General features: G+C 36.3%; 1 long non-coding RNA gene across 2 annotated transcripts in view; it reads right to left on the reverse strand.

Moving 5' to 3' along the window:
- LOC143897207 (uncharacterized) overlaps positions 1-20,143 on the reverse strand; it is a 274,838-nt gene that overhangs the window by 180,815 nt on the left and 73,880 nt on the right. For both annotated transcript variants that reach the window (XR_013256875.1, XR_013256876.1), the window contains exon 4: positions 12,988-13,047. This is a non-coding gene — a long non-coding RNA (uncharacterized LOC143897207). The remainder of the gene's footprint in view (positions 1-12,987; positions 13,048-20,143) is intronic.

The following is a 20,143-nucleotide window of genomic DNA, read 5'->3' on the forward strand; positions in this document are numbered from 1 at the left end:
CAAATATGCACATAAATATATAACAAAGCTCGGCGACGAGCTCCGCGAATCGCATAAGGACGCCATGGATCTGCTGTGATTTCGCAGGACCAACCCTAAATCGTTAACGTAAATCCTTCAACGCAATTAAGCCTACGATTCTTTAACCTCCGCAATTTCCCATAAAAGATAAGCAAACACACCTTTCACATAGGAAAAATGTGTAAGTATACAAGATATGTTGTATCATTTTCAATATCTATATCTTTTTAATATCCATATTATCGTTTTTTAACCAACTTAAATTTAAAAAATCATAAATTTTTGTTATTTTAAGCGTACTAAGGATAACTATAAATTCTCCAACAGTAGAAAAATCCATAAAATGATGTCGCAAGTACTAACTTTATCAGATTTAACATTTTAATTCAAGAATATACTTAGAGATAGAATTATATTAAAGAATGTATTTAATGTAAGGATCAAATATTTCTCTTATAAACATTGTAATTTAATCTAAGCGCAGTCTTATAAAAAGATGATTGTCATGTATGTTGTCATGTATGTATGTTATCTGTAAAATTTACTTTAAAAAACTTACTATATCTCAGATATTCGTCAAGAATAAAATATTATAGATCTGTATCGAAAAAAAAGGTTCACGTTATCGTAAAACATTTAGGAATCAATATTTTAAATTAAATAACAATGTATTTTATTATAAAATAATCATAAAAAATATTATAATATCTATTAATAGCGGTATCAAGGTCCAAGTACAATGCTCTAATATAATATTAACAATAATGATATCAGGTATAATTATGCCGAAAACGATATCAGATATGTTTGGGAAAGCTGTTCTGTTTGGGAAAATATGGTTGCAATGAATTAATGGAATGCAACCCGAAGTTAATGAAATTAGACACAAAACTTTACATAAAAAAATTCCGATCTACATGTATTTATTAAAGTCTTATCCGAGAATATTGCTCCATAACGATATCTCATAAAAATTCTGTAGCATTAATTATTCTGCAAGTGATTCTATTAATTTACATATTAAAGCTTAATTGCAGAGGCATTTAATAATAAAGCATTAAACTATATAAATAACATTATTACATATACAAAAAAAAATATCTACAATGCAATAACTATTCAAATCTGTGCACATTTCCGCGACCACAAAATATTTTTCGGCAACACAATAAAATTGCCGGCTGACATAAAAATTGACGCAATTATTTCGTACACTCATATCTCTCGCAAGTATTAGCTCCTTTCTCTACCTGAACCTTATTTTTAGCAAAGTCTTAATAAGTGCGAACGGCGACACGCGAAAAATCGGGATGAGATGCGCGATGGCCAGCGCGAGCAATTACGCGCGCAATTAAGGCTTGTAATCCGCGTGTCGGCGTATCAAAACGCAGCAGCACGCACTCCTTACGTCGCTATTATTGCACGGGCGAGCAATTTATCGCGGACAATAATTGCGCCGCAACTACAAATATACCGGTCCTCAGTAATAGAGCGATACGTTATTTCGGGCGGACATATGGAAATGTTTATCGCCAGACCGACCGATCGCGAATAGTTAATAATAATTTACGACAATGCAATCACACGCGATATTATTAATGTAATGAATATCTACCGCGGGCCGCGCGCTAATTTTGCAATTTCAGCACAGAAAAGGCTTGTAGTTTGGAATAGTTACAGAATAACATCGATTGTTGTCGTACTGAGACATTGATACATTTCAGTTAATTCAAATTCGTTGGTAAATTTCGAATCAATTCCCATTAGCAATATTTCGATTTAAAAAGATATATTTGTTTCGTGCTTGATATTGAAGCATGCAAAAAGTGCAAATATCAAAATGTATTAAACTTTTCAGAAGAAACACTTTTCAAAGGAAAATTTAAACATCCATCATACAAATAACCATCTAAAATTGAAAACGATTGCGCTATGCACCGGTCATAAAAGCATGACTGATCCTCTCGCGTAATAGATATCGACGTACTGAATATATTCCCGGAAATATCTCGCTCAATTACTCGTTTTGCAATTAAAATTCATTATTTTATCAAAAGATAATATTCTTAAATATGTTTTCAAAAAAAGTAAAAAAATAACTGCAAGGTGCTTTAAAATTATGTAAGAGCAATTTATATCCTAAAATTTTTACTTTGACTTAGGGTCTTTCTGTTTACACCAGCATTGTTGCATACGCAATGCATATTCTCGGTGGCAAAGCAAATTAATTATTGTTCTCTGCGCATGAATATTCTCCGCATACGAAATTCAAACAAACAGTATCAATGCTCGCGCGGTGTAACCGAAACGATAAAACCGAGCGAGTAATTGAGCAAGATATTTCCGGGAATATATATATATATATATATATATATATATATTCAGTACGTCGATATCTATTATACCAAAAGGTATCACTCGCGTGCATTCACGGCGCGCAATATGGCCGGGTGCATCGCGCGATCGCTTTATAGCGCGAGCATTTCATAGACGTTCCGCCTCATAATTACCATATAACGTCGTGCCTCCGCGCATTTTATTGCAAGCGATTACCCATAAAGATAAACGAACTTACATATTGTTCGGCATGCGGGCATAATTGAGCCGCGAGAGAGGCAAGTGCAAGAAACGCGACGGATCGCAAGCGCTGCATATAGGCAAGCGCGAGCGATTTGCTGTCCTTAGCCGGAATTAACAGAAGAAGAATTGAATCGCTGACAGGTCATCTTGTTATAAAATGCTCGAGAGATAAAAGGTTATTGTATAATAAGAGCACCATTATATATATATATATATATATATATATATATATATATATATATTTCAATTTACCTAATAAAATAATTTATCAAATACGCTTTTTCACTTAAAAATGTATTAACTTTTATTCTTCTTCTCTTATGTGTTATTACGATGAAGAATTGATATTGCGCCACGTATATATTGTGCATACTGCATAAATTAAACAAGAGAATGAAATAATGGTCTGTTACAAAAAATGCGGGCATAAGCAATTCTGATAAAGTGCAATAATCATCAATATCCCTTTTTTATACGCATATGCACACGACTCATTAATTCAGAAAAAGCATCGAGCTAATTTTACCATACGCATTTTCACGTGGCATTCGATCACGGGGGAGAAGACTCATAGCCCGCAGACTCTCTCGACGTAATGCAAATTGCGCGGCGGCGTCACGGAGGAGCCGCGCATCAATCCATGACTAGTGCATTATGCGCGCACGAGAAAAGCAAACACGCGATGTCTTCCGCGCGGTGGTAACCGCGTTTGCCGCTGAATAAATTCGCAAATCGGACTTTCAATTGTCGTTGCGAGTCGACTTGGTTGCTTCCGAGTTTCTCGAATGCGCGATATAAATAAACGACCGGCGCGCGAGAAGCGGGAACGCGCGGCGCAACTGCGACGACATGCGACGGAAGAACGCCCCGTCGTGTGTGCTTTTCATCCGGTCTCTTCGCCGTCGATAAATTGTCTTCGCTACGCACACACACACACACACAGCTCTGTCCTTCGTAATAAAGTATTCATCGCTAAATCAAGCCGATGGTGCGCCTCGCGTTTACCGCGGTTGCATAATTTTTGCATGTCGTCCGCCTCTCGAAGTCTATACGACGACGCTGCATAAACGTTATTGTCACTGTACGTCCGATATTAACGTGAAGTCGCCTTTGTTTAAAAGAGACGAACGCGCGTACTCGGGGTTCTCATGAAATTTGCATGCGTTATTATTATTCAGACGATGTCAAGTTTGCTTCGTTTTGTGCGAGTGCACCGGGAGAGAAAAATAACGATTATCATTCGCTGCACGATGCGGAATTTATTTACCGGCATCAACGTGTGTCTAAACACGCGAAAAGGAAGTGGGTCGGTTTTTCACTTAACAGCATCGATATTACGGTCACGATAGATCAGTGGTTTTATAATGGCGCAGCGATGGCGAAACATCTCGTTCACGACCGTTGGGAAATAACGCTCTCATCGCAGATAACCGCATTAATCGCCGCTAAACGCGACACGTTACGTATGAATCTTCCCGGTCTCGGCGGGGGCGAGAGGTGATTTAATAAGGCTATATTTCGCATCGATTCATAAATACATCTCGCGAGCGGCCAGCGCGCGAACGCGCGCACACATGTTCATGAGAGTATTATTAGGCGATTGATAGCCGTGCAATTTGTAATCGATAAATCTGGGGAACGAGCGCGCGGCGCGGCGCGGCGCGCCGCGGCGCCGAGCCGCGCCGAGGAAACCGGACCATCGGATTTTTCACGTGTCATGAACGGCCCTGACGGTTATTTACAGCCGAGGAAACGAAGAACGGTGGAACGCGCAAGTCCTCCGCACTTCGAGAATCGAAATAGCTTTTATATGTACATAGTTCTAAAAACTTTTTAATTTTGAAATCCTAACTTATCGTATAAAATTCCCATTACACAAAAAATACATTAAAATATTAAATGATGCATTTAAAGACGCAAGAAGTGTACAGCTTTGAAATTGTAATCTTTATATGATATCGTATTTAAAATGAACCTTATGATTTTAACATTTACTTGAACTTGAACTGTAATTACTCATCCTTTGCAAATTATAAATTAACAACGTTTTGTCTTTTGTCTAAAAAAAATTGAAAATTAATAAAGACAGTGTTACGTTAGTCCAATAAAGTACTAAATGTTTACCGTATCGATTGTTATAATTATATGTATATAGTCTTCTCGTATATAAGATGTAGTTTGCGTATGGTCCCTCCGGCATCTATATACTTATACATATATACAACTAAACATCGCTATTATTTCAGTATTGTGGAGCAATTAGCTGAATAGCACGAGTTTGCGTGGAATCTCGCGGGGTGTATTTATAAATCAATGCGAAATATAGCCTTATTAAATCACCTCTCACCCCTACTACGTCCGAACGGAAAGATTCATATGTAACGCGTTGTGGCGATTAATGTGCGATCGTGACGTGCATTATTTTCCTCGAGACGCTTTGCAATCGATCGCGAATAAAACCGACATCATAAACCGATAATCACGCGTAAGTGAAGAAAAGTTATTTTGCACCATTGTGGAAAAATTAAACGATTAAAATTATATAATCACCTTTTCATATTAATTAAACAATTGCAATCTTAGGGAAAACAAGACTAATATATACGGATAAATTAACAAAAACAATTTGCTAAATGTGCGTTGGTACAAGAAGTATATTTCTTATTATTGAATCTTTCTTGTTATATTCTAAAAAACCTGATAGAATTCTTCTAAATAATTTCATCGGCATTCAAGTTAACTTTAAAAGAAAATAGAAAGATTGATAATAAGAACGGATCGCTAGTAATTTCATTAATAGCTATAATAATTGGATTATTAATCATTTTTGCAGTCTCAAATGTCTACATTCTCTATGCTATCAATCATCAATGCATATTATACGCTATGCTATCCCTCAAATCAATTCTTCGGCAGCTGTTCAGTACCAACTGACAGTTAATTAATACCAACAGACTAGCTGATGGATATTTCGAGGCGGATAGATAAACGTCATCGCACGAACCCTCGATCGCGATGCCTCGCGGTATATTCATTAGTCGTGTAACTCCATTCTATTCTGCATATATTAATTAGAAATCCGTGGTACCTATATCCATATTTCGTACGTTATTTTAAATCACTAACAAAAGTTACGATGCAAGATGATATTTGATGCGATATATTATCGGTCTAAATGCACTATTACATAAATGTTATATAGAGAAATATACATATTTATATATATTAATATACATGTTGATATATATTGCAATCTTGTATATTTACTTCTTTCAATAAACTGACCATATTATTATTTTCTATAATATTGTGCGCAAAGGAATATAATCCTTGCTAAAACTCTTTATATTAGCCTTTTAGAATCCTTTAAAAGTTTAAAAGTAATGTCTGACAGTGTAATATTCCAACATAATGATTAGCCAGACATGTTTTACAAAAAAAGTATTGCAGATATTAAAAACGCTGTTATGTGTAAAATAATAAAAAATAACGTTAATAAAAGTTGAAAAGAACGTATATCCTTGTCCTCACTAAAGTGCACGTGAGAAGGTGAGAAGAGCAAAGAAATAGCAAAAGACGCAGGAGAAAAAAGACGAAAGCTAACAATCGATTCCTCAGAGGTTGCAGCTTGGCACAATTCTTTGCCGAGATCGCTGTGCCAGAAATCGACTCCTTGCCAACGACAGAGTCGATGAAAAATGAAAAAAAGACGGAAAAAGAACTGGAATCGAATACCGGGGGGCGCGATGAAGATAATGTCACGCCAAAAAATATACCAATAAAAGCGTGCCACCCTGATATATTTATCCGTCTATCTCGAAGTGCGAAATAGAAATTTCTCTCAATCAATGTAGAAATTCTAAAAAAAATCTCGTTCTCTGCGCGGGCTTACCTTTTACAACCTTTTACAATGATATTGCTTTTAACAATTGTATGACGTGTAATACTCCTATTTTTAATCGCTACATATTGTAGAGAAATACATTACAATATATTTTGATTAATATATATGTGTATATATATATATATATATATATATATATATATATATATATACTTTTAATGTACTGCTAACTCTTTCATTATTTTGTATACTATGAATTATATATGTCTTGTCTTTTATGTGTATATATTGTTATACAATATACACATAGATAAATTCTATAAAAACAATAATATATGAAAAAAATTATATGTTCAAGAAATATTCGGCGTTATAATAAAAAAAATCTTGTGATAAAAATAATGACGGTATTCCCAGATCACTGTATTTGTATACAATCATTGAAAGAAGCGCGATCGCAAAAATCTTTTCTCGCTAAAATTTTCGAAAATTCCGCCCGAGAGCTTCTATTCTTCTCCCCTGCATACTTCTCGCAAGCATAATATTCGCTTCTCTCGCAACGTATTCCCGCAACGCGACGCCTACTAGTCGATCCATCTCGGTGGTGCATCACCTGCATTTTTGTACCACTCGCATGCAGAAAAATCGGCAAGAAGGTATTGCGGAGTGGTGAAAATGCGTACGTCTCCCACGCTCGAGTGAATCTCCACGAGAAAAGCGAGAGGAAACAAAGCCCGGAGTGCCAGCCGCGACGAAGAAAGTCGCCAAGTCTACGGTGTGAACTGCCTTCACCGCCCTTTGCTTTGATAGCATCCTCCCTACCGCCTTGCACTTTCCGCCCGCGGGGATAGCTGTCGGTATCTCCCACAGAGACTGTCTTTAAATTTATTTATTTTCCCTCTTTTTCGATGCCATCTATATTCTCTTCGACTTCCTTGATCTCGACGCTCGCAGCTTCAACGCTCGCGAATTCCGGAAATCGACTACACGACTAAAATCTTTCAAACAGTTTCAACAATCTCTTTTCGTTTTCGCTATTAGTTTATTTTTTAACAAAAAGAAAATGATACTATCATTGTAAAAATCTTATTACTTTTCATGTTTTTCGTTTTGAATATGGAATACCAATTCTCTTTCTAATAAAGAATCTTTAATCATATCTAATTTTATAGAGACAGATAAGGATGGGTAAAATTACATTTTCAAAATATCGTTTTCCACTTCTTAGATTCCTATTTGAAAAATTAGTTACGATAAATATTTTGATAAAGATATAATTTTATATCCTTTCTCGCTACGGGTAAAATCCTGCCTTCGCAATCTTAATTGAATTACAATTTTATATTTCTCATTCTTTCAAAAGTGGCAATTTTATCATTGCGCGATACCGTCGATCAATTTTATAACTGATTTACCGTACGGAAACACATGCCGAGAGATCGATAATAACCCTCAAACGAAACGGTTTCTGCACCGACGGATTTACATATTAAAGCTCGCGAGCCAGCGAGATTACTCGGAAATTGGAGTGAATCGGGAGAAGTAAGTGAAATACTAATTCCCTCGCGCTTGCTACACACACCGATTGATCTCTGATTTACAAGCAATAGTTAATTTACAATTTCATGTTTTATTTCATTAAAATGATTTATATTTATACTGCATTATAATTAGTAGATACAGCATTCTTTCTGAAAATTAAGACTTTATTCACGGCAAATTCTGTGTTAATTTCTGTTTTGTACAATCTTCTTTCATTTATTTTCGAGTTTCACTGATGTCAAACTTTACATATTTTTACATCATGTATATATTATAAAGTTAATTTATAGGTAACACAAAATTAATATAATTACATATATATATTTAAAGAAGAAATTAAATAAATATAACTATAATAATTGAATTAAATTTTTTTATATACAAAATATGAAGATCAGCAAAATTGAAAATTGAAGCAACATCAAGAAGGAAAATCGGTCATTTTTGAATGACTTTATCAAATTACGATTTGATCTATTTTGTAAGTGACCAAGATGGGATGAAACTATCGAAGCCGTCGGATTTGGCAGCATCGGATTTGACAGCATTCGGATCATTTCGCAGATGACGCGAAAGCGATAGAGAGCTTTGGTTTTGGCAGTTTTACGGACAAATCGAAACGATTTAATCGCGAGATAAATATCGCTCGTTCGTCAAATACGCTCGTCGATATAACTCCACTGCGTTAGCAACGAGCCCGAAATTAATGTCAGACTCATTGAGCAACTTAATACCTGCAAATCAGGCCGGCATTGACGTTTATTCGTCGGCGAATGTTCGCGGTGGCCATCTGCCGCCCGTGTTTATTTGTTGGTTAATAAAATGACACTCGTAGCCCGACGAGCTATGAAGAATCTGTTCAAACGAATGTGTACGATGCAAGGGGTTAATTCCACCTTTTTCGAAAAATTTGGTACGCGATGCGCATATATATTGTTAACACGTAAATTATCCACTTTAAGCAATACATACATATTCTTTCGTTAATAAAAAAAAATTTAATTCAATTATTATAGTTATATTTATTTAATTTCTTCTTTAAATATATATCTAATTATATTAACTTTGTGTTAGTATACATATGGTTTCAGATATTTATTAATTTTAACATCTATATTGCTAATAATTATTAATAAATGATATTTCTCATAAAATAATTTTAAACAAGAAATAGTATACATTTGTAAAAATTTCACAATTAAGAAACATTAAAACTGACCCTCTATGATATCGTGATAAAAAATTATAATTTAAGATACCTGTTATATTTCCTATTATTTATTGAGTGACAATAAATATTTATTATGAGAGCTTTTATTAAAAAAATTGCACTACACACGTTGTTCTTTCGTTTGAGAGGGTTCATGTAAAATTCAGCCGCTGTCAATCGCGCTACGACGCCACGACACATTATGATGTACTACATTGTAATCCCGCAATACGATTTATTTTCGCCGGCAACGCAAAATATAGCGGCCGCGACGCTTAACCGCTCGCTCGTGATTGGCTACCGGCTGCGTGATTTGCTACTGCGAGCAAAACAAATTTATTGCATATTTTTCCCAGCACAATTTCCGGCCCGGCATCGCCGGTAGGTAATGTTTATCTTCGACGTGCGTCGTGCGTGCCCGCGTTTATGAGTTCTCCCACGACGTCGCGCGTCCGCCAACAACCGCTGATTTCCATCAAATTCTCAGAGGCTTTTTTTCACTGTTCCAAATTGATGAAAAGCTATACATATGCTTTTATATGAGAACAATCAATGCATCGATTCCAACTATTTTTAGTCGGATAAATTGCAGAAGTACCTTGTCGCAATACCTTGAACATTTTTACATCTCTATATAAATAAAACGAATAAATATAAAATCATCATCAATCCTAATCATAAAATAGCTTAGACAACAGCAAAAAATAGCATTAATTTAATATACTTATATATTAATTCGCTTTTTTTACTGCAAAGTCATCTTGCTCATATATGTTTAAGAATCCACATCACGAAATACATCATCGTAATGGTTTCCTTTTTCACGTTTTTAAATGAGATAAAGTTCAATCTCTCATTAGCCTATTCTTCCCGTAAAACAAAAAAATCTACTCGTTAAGCCTGAAAACTGTCGCGGAACGTAACGAAAGAGCCGGAGAAGGCGAGTTTGCGAACGATCATCAGCCAAGGAACGCAATCGTTAACGCGGTCATTACAACGGTGCAAATTCGCGAGGCGTTCCATCGCGCACCTGCGATCCTACCTGGAGAAAGAAGTCCCATTTGCATCGGACGCATGTTGCGCGCACACAATGAGCGGCGGCTTGGTTGCACGCCCTCGCACGCACATGCACAATAACTTCGCATCTGGCGACACAACGACTCCACTTCTCTCTTGCCACCGCCACGGCGAATGCACCCAAGAATGCTACAATGCTATCGCGGTACCGTGATCTCGCTTCTATTCAGATGCTTCAACACCTTTGTCTTGTACTCGAGAGAGATTCAAAAATATTGTAATTTTTTCTATACAATAAATTAAATAGCTCACATTCTCAAGAAAGTTAGTTCTCAGTTAAGTTGTCTTACATTAAGTGACATTATTCATCAAAATGTCACTTTATTGATAGATCGATATACTCTACTAAGAGAAATATTAACTCCTAAAATGCGGTTAGTTATCGAAAACGATAGCCATTCCCCGAGTTATCTAATTTATGATATTTCGTAAATCTTGATTTAACGCGCAACAGGTACATTTAAATTGAAAAATCCTCGGAGCTTTCATTAAAAGCCGCAATTTCTCTAAACCAATGGCGATACTATTGATGAAGGAGACCGATATTTTTTTCTGACGGCAAACGGCATCGACACTTCTCTGCCAATTACTTTGGCTCGATATAAGCGCGGCTGGACGAGCGAGGCGCGCGCGGAATGTGTGCTGCACCGACGCGGCGCAGCGCGGCGCGCCGCGGCGCGGCCCAGAGCTCAAAAAATGCCTGGTGATTGATGAAGTACGCGCGCACCGCGCGAAAAAAAGCGCCGCGTCCGGCGCAATTACGCATTCGTATTCGCACATCAATCTTAATTATCGGCCGGCGCACAGAAGTAGTTCATTCGGATGTTAAGCGCGCGAGCTTTCTTCGTTCCGGGCTAATTAAAAAACGAAATAACGATCGGCGCGCGCGATCGTGTGCGTGCCCGCACGACGAAAGTCCTATCAAAAGATAGCGTTCTGCGCAATCGCACGTGCATGCGTGCACACACGTTTGCGCATTAATTGAGATTAATTGAAGCCTTGATGTAAAAGGATTTTATGTCTTGTACCTATTTTTTTCGTCGAACAGTCTGCTAAGACCGATAATAGTCTAAAAGTAGAAGTAAGATATTTTTTCTTCTTTCAATGAATATTATGTAAAGTGATAATTAAGAGATTTCACGTGTCCATCGCAAAATTCAATATTTAAAAATTTTGCTACAATCGATGCTTTATCGAAATTGATAATATGTAAAAGTCGAACGTGAAATATTATTCATTTTCAGCAATATAATAATGCGGATTTATGCAAATGTTAGCCATCGAGAAAAATTCAAAGAACGTTCTCATTATTTTAATACTTGCTCATACACGCACATTTTAAAATAAAATTGTTTCAGAAGAAAAGTTTTAAATATGAGAATATTATGTTTCACTTCATTATTATGACATCTGAATTCTCTTAACTTATGGTATTACGCCATTTTCTTTCATATACGAATCTTCGAAACATTATTGATCAAGAGTATATATCTTAAATTATAAAAAAGAAAATATAAAATAGATTATATGAAACAGATATGGAATAATTATAAAAACATGTCAAAGAGGAAGTATGTGCATTTTCACATTGTAGCTTAAGAATTAACATATTAAATCAATTATCGAGCGATAAAAATAATTTATTGAACAGGTAAAATTCAATTTCAAATGGAATCATGTATAGCGCTAAACATGAAACGTGCACTAGAATCTAATTAATTTGTCTTGCTCGTATGCTCTATATTCTCGATATCAAACGCGATATGCCGCCGCGCACGTGGGACATGTGGACCCTTCGCTTGCTACTGCAACATCGGAAAAATTTCGAAAGTAAACGGGTGTTCCTCTCTCTCTTTGTGAAAACCGCTGAGACGGAAAGGGAAAGGATAATGTCGGCGCTATAAACGCTCGTCCTGCCGCGATAAATAAATTCCATGCGGAATAACTTCTATCGCTTTGTGCGCTGCCGATCAGTATACATTAAACGAAGCTGGATCACTATTGACAGCGCAGTGAGAGAGATTTATCGATCGATCTTAAAGAATTATGCGTCACCGATACGATGCGCGAACTAATTACCATTATGTTTCATCCAAAGTATCCAATCACCGTTACTGAATCAATTACACTCGACTGCACGATAATGACGCGGCTGTCGAAAATAGCGTAACAAGATATGAATAACACTGCCGATTCGATTAATCATAATTCTATTATGACTTCTGAAACGTTCATCATTAATGTGAAATGGGAAGAACCAAATGTTTATTAACTTAAAATTCATTTCCTATCAATTATTATTTATACCTGTGCAAAATTATCCTATAAATTTCAAGCAAATATATCTCTCAATTACACTCTTGATTCGATTTTATTAATTTAATTATTTGATTATTTAATTCTCTCGATTTACAAGACGTCCAATTGCCATGCGTCAATAAATAATGCATATATCCTTATGGGTACGATAAATCGACGAATAATCCGCGCGCACGTGTACACATTCCAAGATTGAACAATAATATTAATCTGTTGCAGTCTGTCCCATTTAAAAATAAATAAATGTATGAAATATATTTATCTGTAACATTCTTAATTTCTTGATATATAATAAATCTATCGTTATTTTACATGTATCTAATTATGAGATACAGTTTCCATAGATTCATTATCTCATTGTCAATTAAAATAAAAAATGTGATATGTAACTCACCGCTCGGCATCAGGCCGCACGATACGCAGCGGCGAAGTTGTAACGCAGCTACTTGTTGATCTGTAAAACACAAAAGTATCGAGATTAGAGCAGCATCCAAGATAATCAGTATTTTTAAAAATAATTGCGGCACGCACATGAAATGATTATAGTCAATTAATTTCTCCAATGACAAGTAAAATAATAAATGAGTTATTTACTCTATAGTTGCTCCGCCGTCGCCCGATGCCTCCCCGAGCCTTTTTCTTCTCTGACACACTCGCTCGCGAAACTAGATTTAATTACACATTCGCGCGCGCACTAATTACCAGAATATCATGACTGTTCCGTATTCATGTCGTCTCACGATTCATGATCATAAGCGTATTGACAGATATTTATTGTACAGATACTTCGCGCGAGATTTGTGTGTTTGAATTAGTTAAATAAATAAATTAGATCAAAACGGGTAGAAAAGAAGAGTAAATTATTGTTTCATAATTATTTTTTCGACAATGATCAGATTAGACATTATCTCATGCATTATGGTTTAAATCTTATTCGATTTAATTAATAATCAAACAATTCGAAAATAAAAAAAAAACATCGATAATTTCAATTAAAACAGTTGAATAGTTAATCATGATACGTTCGGGAACAATCAAAATTTAATATTGCTCGCACACACGTGTGCGCAATTCACCTTAAACGCCATATAAATCCATCATATAAAATACATGTATAATTAAAAGCTCAATGTATCATGACTTTCAATCACACTTAAATCAATCGATTCGGTGATTTGCAAATTATTTCGCGACCTCAATAGGGTAAACTCGGGTAAGATGGCCATACAGGAAAGATGCATGGCCAACCTATTATATGTTCTTTCAATCTAGCTCGCCATGAAACATCGAATGAACATATGAGTTGGCCATCTTTCCTGTATGGCCATCTTACCCGAGTTTACCCTATAAAAATAGTATGCAAATTACATTCAAGTAAACGAAAAATTCAAATCCAATGATACTTATGTGTCCAAGTATTAAGTTGAGAAAATAGTTATAAAAAAATATCGCAATAAAATAATAATTTGTGATTCGCGTCTCCTATACCGATTCTCACCTTAAGTAAAAAGCAATAAAATAAACTTTAATAAATAGCTGTCACATCGACACGCTCACAAATCCTTAGTCGTTAATCGAAATGGATTTATAGCACGGATTGATTTGCTCGTATAGAGACTGACCGGCGCGTTTGGCAGCTTCTCCCGACTATATTTCAAAGGATAATGTGACGATACATGGAACTGTTCACGCCGCAATCTGCCAGCTCGCGTCTCGCCACGCGGGAATGATTCCACGGCGACTTTTTGTTAACACAGCGCACATTATAAAAAATTAATACCAAACCTTGCCAGTCGATTCATTATTATCGCACGAGATATTAAACATGATGCGCATTATAGAATAAAGGTACGCTAGGTAGGTATTCTATTCTTTCAAATTAGTTATTAATAAACGATAACATCATATATTATACATCATGGCTTTCTATCATTCGAATTATCTTTAGGATTCTGATTTAGCGCTCTCGATTCGGCAACAGTAGACGAACTATTTTAATCGGCGAAACAACGATGTGAAATAGATAGTGTTTCAATACTAAAATAAACTCCACGACAAAAGGAAAATTTATATTTTTTAGTGTTTCGATTTCTGTATATAGCTCGAATCAATAAATCGCGCAAAATATCTTCGCTAAATGTTTGTCGTCCCAATATATACCTGCAAATCGTGTATCGCGTAAAATAATTAATAACGCGAGTTAGTAATTATTCGTCGAGATCGTGTTTCGAAGCGACAATAACGCGACGTATGTGTAGCAGCTCGATTACGCCTGTCTACTCAATTGTCGCCGCGCGAATGATAACACCGGCAGCCTATAACCGACGCGACGGTGACGGTGCTGCGTTGTACACATGCGTACACTACACAGAGGTGCGTAGTGGCGACAAAAACAAACATTAAGGCCAAGTTCGTTACTACCAGGAAATACAATTAATAGATATAACTATGAAATAAATGTACGTCGAATATCCTATTTCTCTCGCATTTGAAATTAATTATTAATAATCAACAAAAATGTATCGGTATATATATCACGGTTTTCTATTACTCAAATTCGACGGTTCACACATCACTTGGCACTCGTAAAAAATTTGCAAATAGCAAAATTATATTTCTTTACAAATTCGTGTGTGTTTCAAAAGAAATGCGGTTATTTAATTTTTAATAAATCAAGAATTTTTTGCGACTTTAATAAATAAAAAAGAAATTAGATATAATAAATGTCACCTAAAATGCAATAAACATAGATATTTTTACGTATATAATAATTGTGAGTGAATATAAACAAACAATGATTTCAAAATAGAATAACTAGGATAATATTATACTATACTTTACACTGTGTCGTGATATAAAACTCTAAAAAAAATTTGTATGCACAAAAAATTTGAACCTTTCATCAAAAGGATCTTTCACGCGTTTTATGATATACACATAAAACGTTTCGAAATGCGAGGTCCAGGCATTTCGATCGCAGTAGCGCATGAGTGGGGAAAAAAAGCTCAGCGCATCCTTTTTGTCTGGAAGTCGCTCGTTAGGTGTCATTTGCATCTGTTCGCATTAGGCGCATCCAGGTGAGTGTCCGATCTAATTAGCCGACGAACTTAACGGATCGTTAGCACATTACGCCCCGCGCGCCGTCGCGTATATTATGCAGTCCACGGCGGCTTTTAATAACCGGATTTGAACGGGTCGCGAACGGAAAGAAGCGATGCGAATAATGTCCATCGTTGTTTATGCAGCAAACGAGCCCTTCGGTAATGAATCATGACATGCTTTTATTCATTAGTAACGACCAATGTAGTCAATGCTTTAGTATAAGATATTTCGAGTTCATTAGATTTAAATGTTATTGTCTTATCTAATTATATACCACATTTAATTATTAAAACTGTCATAATACTGTTACATTATTGCTATAAATATCGCTGTAATTATTTAAATATGTTTATTAATTTAGCTTTTTTCTCTAAAAGCACAAAAAATTTAATGTCTGGTCGTACACTTTCTCTTATAACGATCAGTTAAAAGATTAGGAGAATATTTTTAATTGCATTCTACTCGAATTCTTGAAAGTTGCTATATAGTTAAAGCGGATCTCAATTAAATCCAATAAATCCCATGTAAAATCGATTCTGCAGAATTGTATCAAAATTATATCTATGGTATTGATCTATGGCTCGTTCTCGATAATATATACGGAAATTATACACACAAATTGCTAGGAAAAGTTCATTTTCCAGAGAAAAGCGAATGCCGATCGTGTTCTATCGTATAGCCAACTTTCGCGACGAAAGGAAACGACCGTTTCGTTTCGACGAGACTTTCTTATGAGCGAAGAGTGCTTCTTAAAAATTCAATGTGAGTTTTCGCGAGTTGGAGACTCTTCGCATATTCTCGCGGCTGCTCTTTTGGTTTCAAGATTTCGCATCTAGCTCATATCGCATTTAGCTCTCTATCCGTTCAACCTCTCGCGAGAAAATTGCGGAGAGCGCGCAACGAAGGGAGAGAGCTCGCGTATACGCTTTGAAGGGCGAGCGCGCGGCTTTTAGGACAATAGCACTCGGTCTGTCACGAGTGCGTTGCCTATTCTTTTAACCGGTGGCGGACATTATACACCAAGAGCCCGAGGGGGAGCCTTCTTTCCGACCCACGCCGGATGCCGTAAAGTGGCGGGAAAAAAGCGCCCCTTCTATGTATCATGAAAGAGATTCCGGGCTCGCCGCGACGCGGAATTCTTCATGCCGCGCTGAGAATTAAACGTCACAAATTCATTTGTAACTCTCTATGAATTAATCTGTCTTTTAACCGGCATTCCAAATATTCGTTTTACTTCTGTCTACAATTAATTCCGGCTGTATATTTTTCTGTTATCTATGTATGTCTACAATAAATATGACGCTATAACTATATATCCGAACGATTATTTTCAATATTAGAAAAACAAACCTTCGTTAGAAGTCAATTAATAATTAAGGTTTTCATATAGCACGATTTTAATTATATAAAATTTATAACACGAAAAATAAAATGTATACAAAGATCAGGAATTTAATCAATACGTTGATTCTTTTTGGCGCGTCTACGGATTCATTTTCGGCCTACTTTCGGTTTTCCCTATATCCTTCGTGAACTCGTTAGTTTATCCCGCGTATATCCGTTTCGCATCAAGAGCGTTGTGATTTTCCGAAGGTGATTCCAGGGCAATATGATGCAATGCAGCACAGTTTCCTTGTAGACGCGAGCATACCGAAAAGTTCTGAGTGACGATGAAGCTCCCCGCACCCCATCCCTCTCTGGCGCGTTACTCACGGAGATTGCTCGTATCTGGTATCGCGCGCTCGGGCCACCATAAAAGCATCCGCACGGCGAGTCGGAGTTGTTTCGAGGTAGTTTTATGATACACCTGGCTGCATAGGATGCAACACAGAAAAGCTACCTGATATGATATGACGCGGTGGATCAAGGTAAATCGCGTCGCGGTGTCACCGTCATCACCGTCCTTTAAAAACGAAATCCATACGACATGGGTGAGAATTAAAAAGCTTGGTATGTATAAACGAAATCTCAATATTCGGATCTCAATAATAGATCAAGATTATACAATACCTTCGATATAAACGAATAAAAATAAATAAATAATTCTTTTCAAATTATGTATAGAATCAATCATTAGAAACTACTAAAAATTATTATTATGTGTGTATTGTTAAAGCTATAGAAGTTTAAGCAAATTTAATTACTTTAATTATTAATAATTTAATACTACTTAGAGTCCCTTTATTTATATTTTAAATATATTCAAACGCTTATAAAATATATAAATTTTAAATATACTAGACATCACAGACGCTTTAATATTACACACAACTGTCAAAATATGCTATGACAGCCGCTCACAAAGTTAGCGCAGCAACAGAATCAATCAGCATCGCGGAAAAAAGCCAACAAAGCAACTCGAGACTTTCGAGAAGACTTCGAGAGATGCGAGTATCAATTTAACATGCCTTTTTTTAGAAAAAAAAGACAAATAAAACTGCACACTTTTCGCAAAGACCTAAATTCATCGGCTGCGTTCGGGAAGCGCGCTATTAGCGCTATTGCATCATTCTATCTTTATCGCTCATCAGGTGTAAAACAAGGATAAAATAAGCAAATAGCATTAATAGTGTCTTCCCGAACGCACCCATTGGGATGTACTTCGTATGGATTTCGTAAAGAAAGCAAAAGCATCTCCGCATCCGACAAAAAGACGGTCCCGACAAGTAAGGAATTAAGAGCATTTAACATGTCGATAAAGGGAAGGAGGTGGTACTCCGAAACCGCGACATCCGGCGCGGAACCATCCGGGAAAACGACGATGGGGCCGAGAAAAAACCGACGGCCACGGCTGAATATCCGTCGAGGGACGCGAGGGCATACTAACTTCGCGGGAGAGAGATTAAACCAGTAAAATGCAAGTGTCCATAAAACCGGCAAACGCCGTGCTCTCATCTTCAGGGCGCCGGGACGTCGGTTTAATGACGGGAATAATTTCGCTTGCGACGACCCGACCGAGAGCGGATGAGAAACCGGTTTCGCTATACCGCGATACGTCAATAATACGTCCTTATACCGATGCAAAATATGAAACAAGGCAATCGCCAAGCCTCGATCCTTGAGAAAAATAACTTTTCGGATAATAGTGGAAATGCGTACGGATTTTTATGAGCAGTAAACTCGAGATGAATGTCTAATAACATATTTTTCTTCCAATTGGCTTGATTCTATTCTTTCTCGATATAGTTTTTAATACTCTGGTTTTTCCATATCATTATAATTACGTTTCTATTGGAATAAAAAAACATATTACGGTGTGTGCAATATTTAACGTCTATACAACTTTTCATAGCCTGATATTGCTATAATTTAGTCGCCAATCAAACTCTGGCAAATCGTCGTTATGTGTGGTTCGAATACTCGCATCAGAATCCATCATCCAGCTTGCAAAAATCAGTTATCTTGGAGATAGCACAAGCGGAGCGTCCATAAATTCCCTCGAGGGAATCACTCTGATAAATCGAGAATCGGTACTCAGAGAAAGAGAGAGAGAGAGAGAGAGAGAGAGAGAGAGAGAGAGAGAGAGAGAAATTATGAAGTACTTTATATCTATGCGTCCATAAATGCTAGTGATACTACAATACTATGGAAAAATCAATACTTCTGTTTAGATAAAAACTATTCAATTTATACCTTTTTAATATCACAGTATATCAGTATCGAACTGAACATCGTTACATATATATGCGTAAATGTATTTTGTATTTTTCTCTTAAAGAGAAAAAATCAAATTTTGAAACGCACTATCAGCTTTAAGTAATAATTTATTTGCCTTTAAATATTTGATGAATAAAATCAATTTTTAATATGCATATTTCTTGGTTAAAAAATAAATTATATTTTATCATTAACACTTTTCTATGTACTCTAACGAAGGGAGTGTCATCGACACTTATATTTGATAGCGATATGGATACAAAAAGTATCGATACCTTACACCCCGATATAGCGACTTTATCTGCGCCACGGCGTCAAATCGAACATCGGCACCGAAATTGGACCGCCTCTCTCAGCCGCTCTGTAAATACGTGTACCTCTCTATGCACGTATGTGTTCTCGCAAACATCAATCGGCGTATGCGGCGCTTATATATATATACGATGGTTCCCTCAGAACATCGACATCGATGTGTAATACCGAGAGAAGCGCATTGGACGCCCGTCGCGACACAGGGCCGCAGTAACATATGATAGATCTCACACAGAAGGATAAAAATGATTACACTATGACAAGGATCATATGCATCGAGTCCTTTTAGGAACGTCTTTTTATGAAGACATAAGCTAACATGGCATTAAAGTATATAGATTGAGTTATCGTAAATCTTTGTCGCTGCTCTTCATATGCTTCAAATGACATATCCATAAAAGTAAAATATTATATTTTTAATATTACGCTGCATTATATATACAATACATTGATATAATACTTCATAAACAGACAAAGAT

The sequence above is a fragment of the Temnothorax americanus genome, unplaced genomic scaffold (genome assembly GCF_048541705.1).
Source record: "Temnothorax americanus isolate GAGA-0224 unplaced genomic scaffold, ASM4854170v1 Scaffold2, whole genome shotgun sequence".
Classification (NCBI taxonomy): Eukaryota; Metazoa; Arthropoda; class Insecta; order Hymenoptera; family Formicidae; genus Temnothorax; species Temnothorax americanus.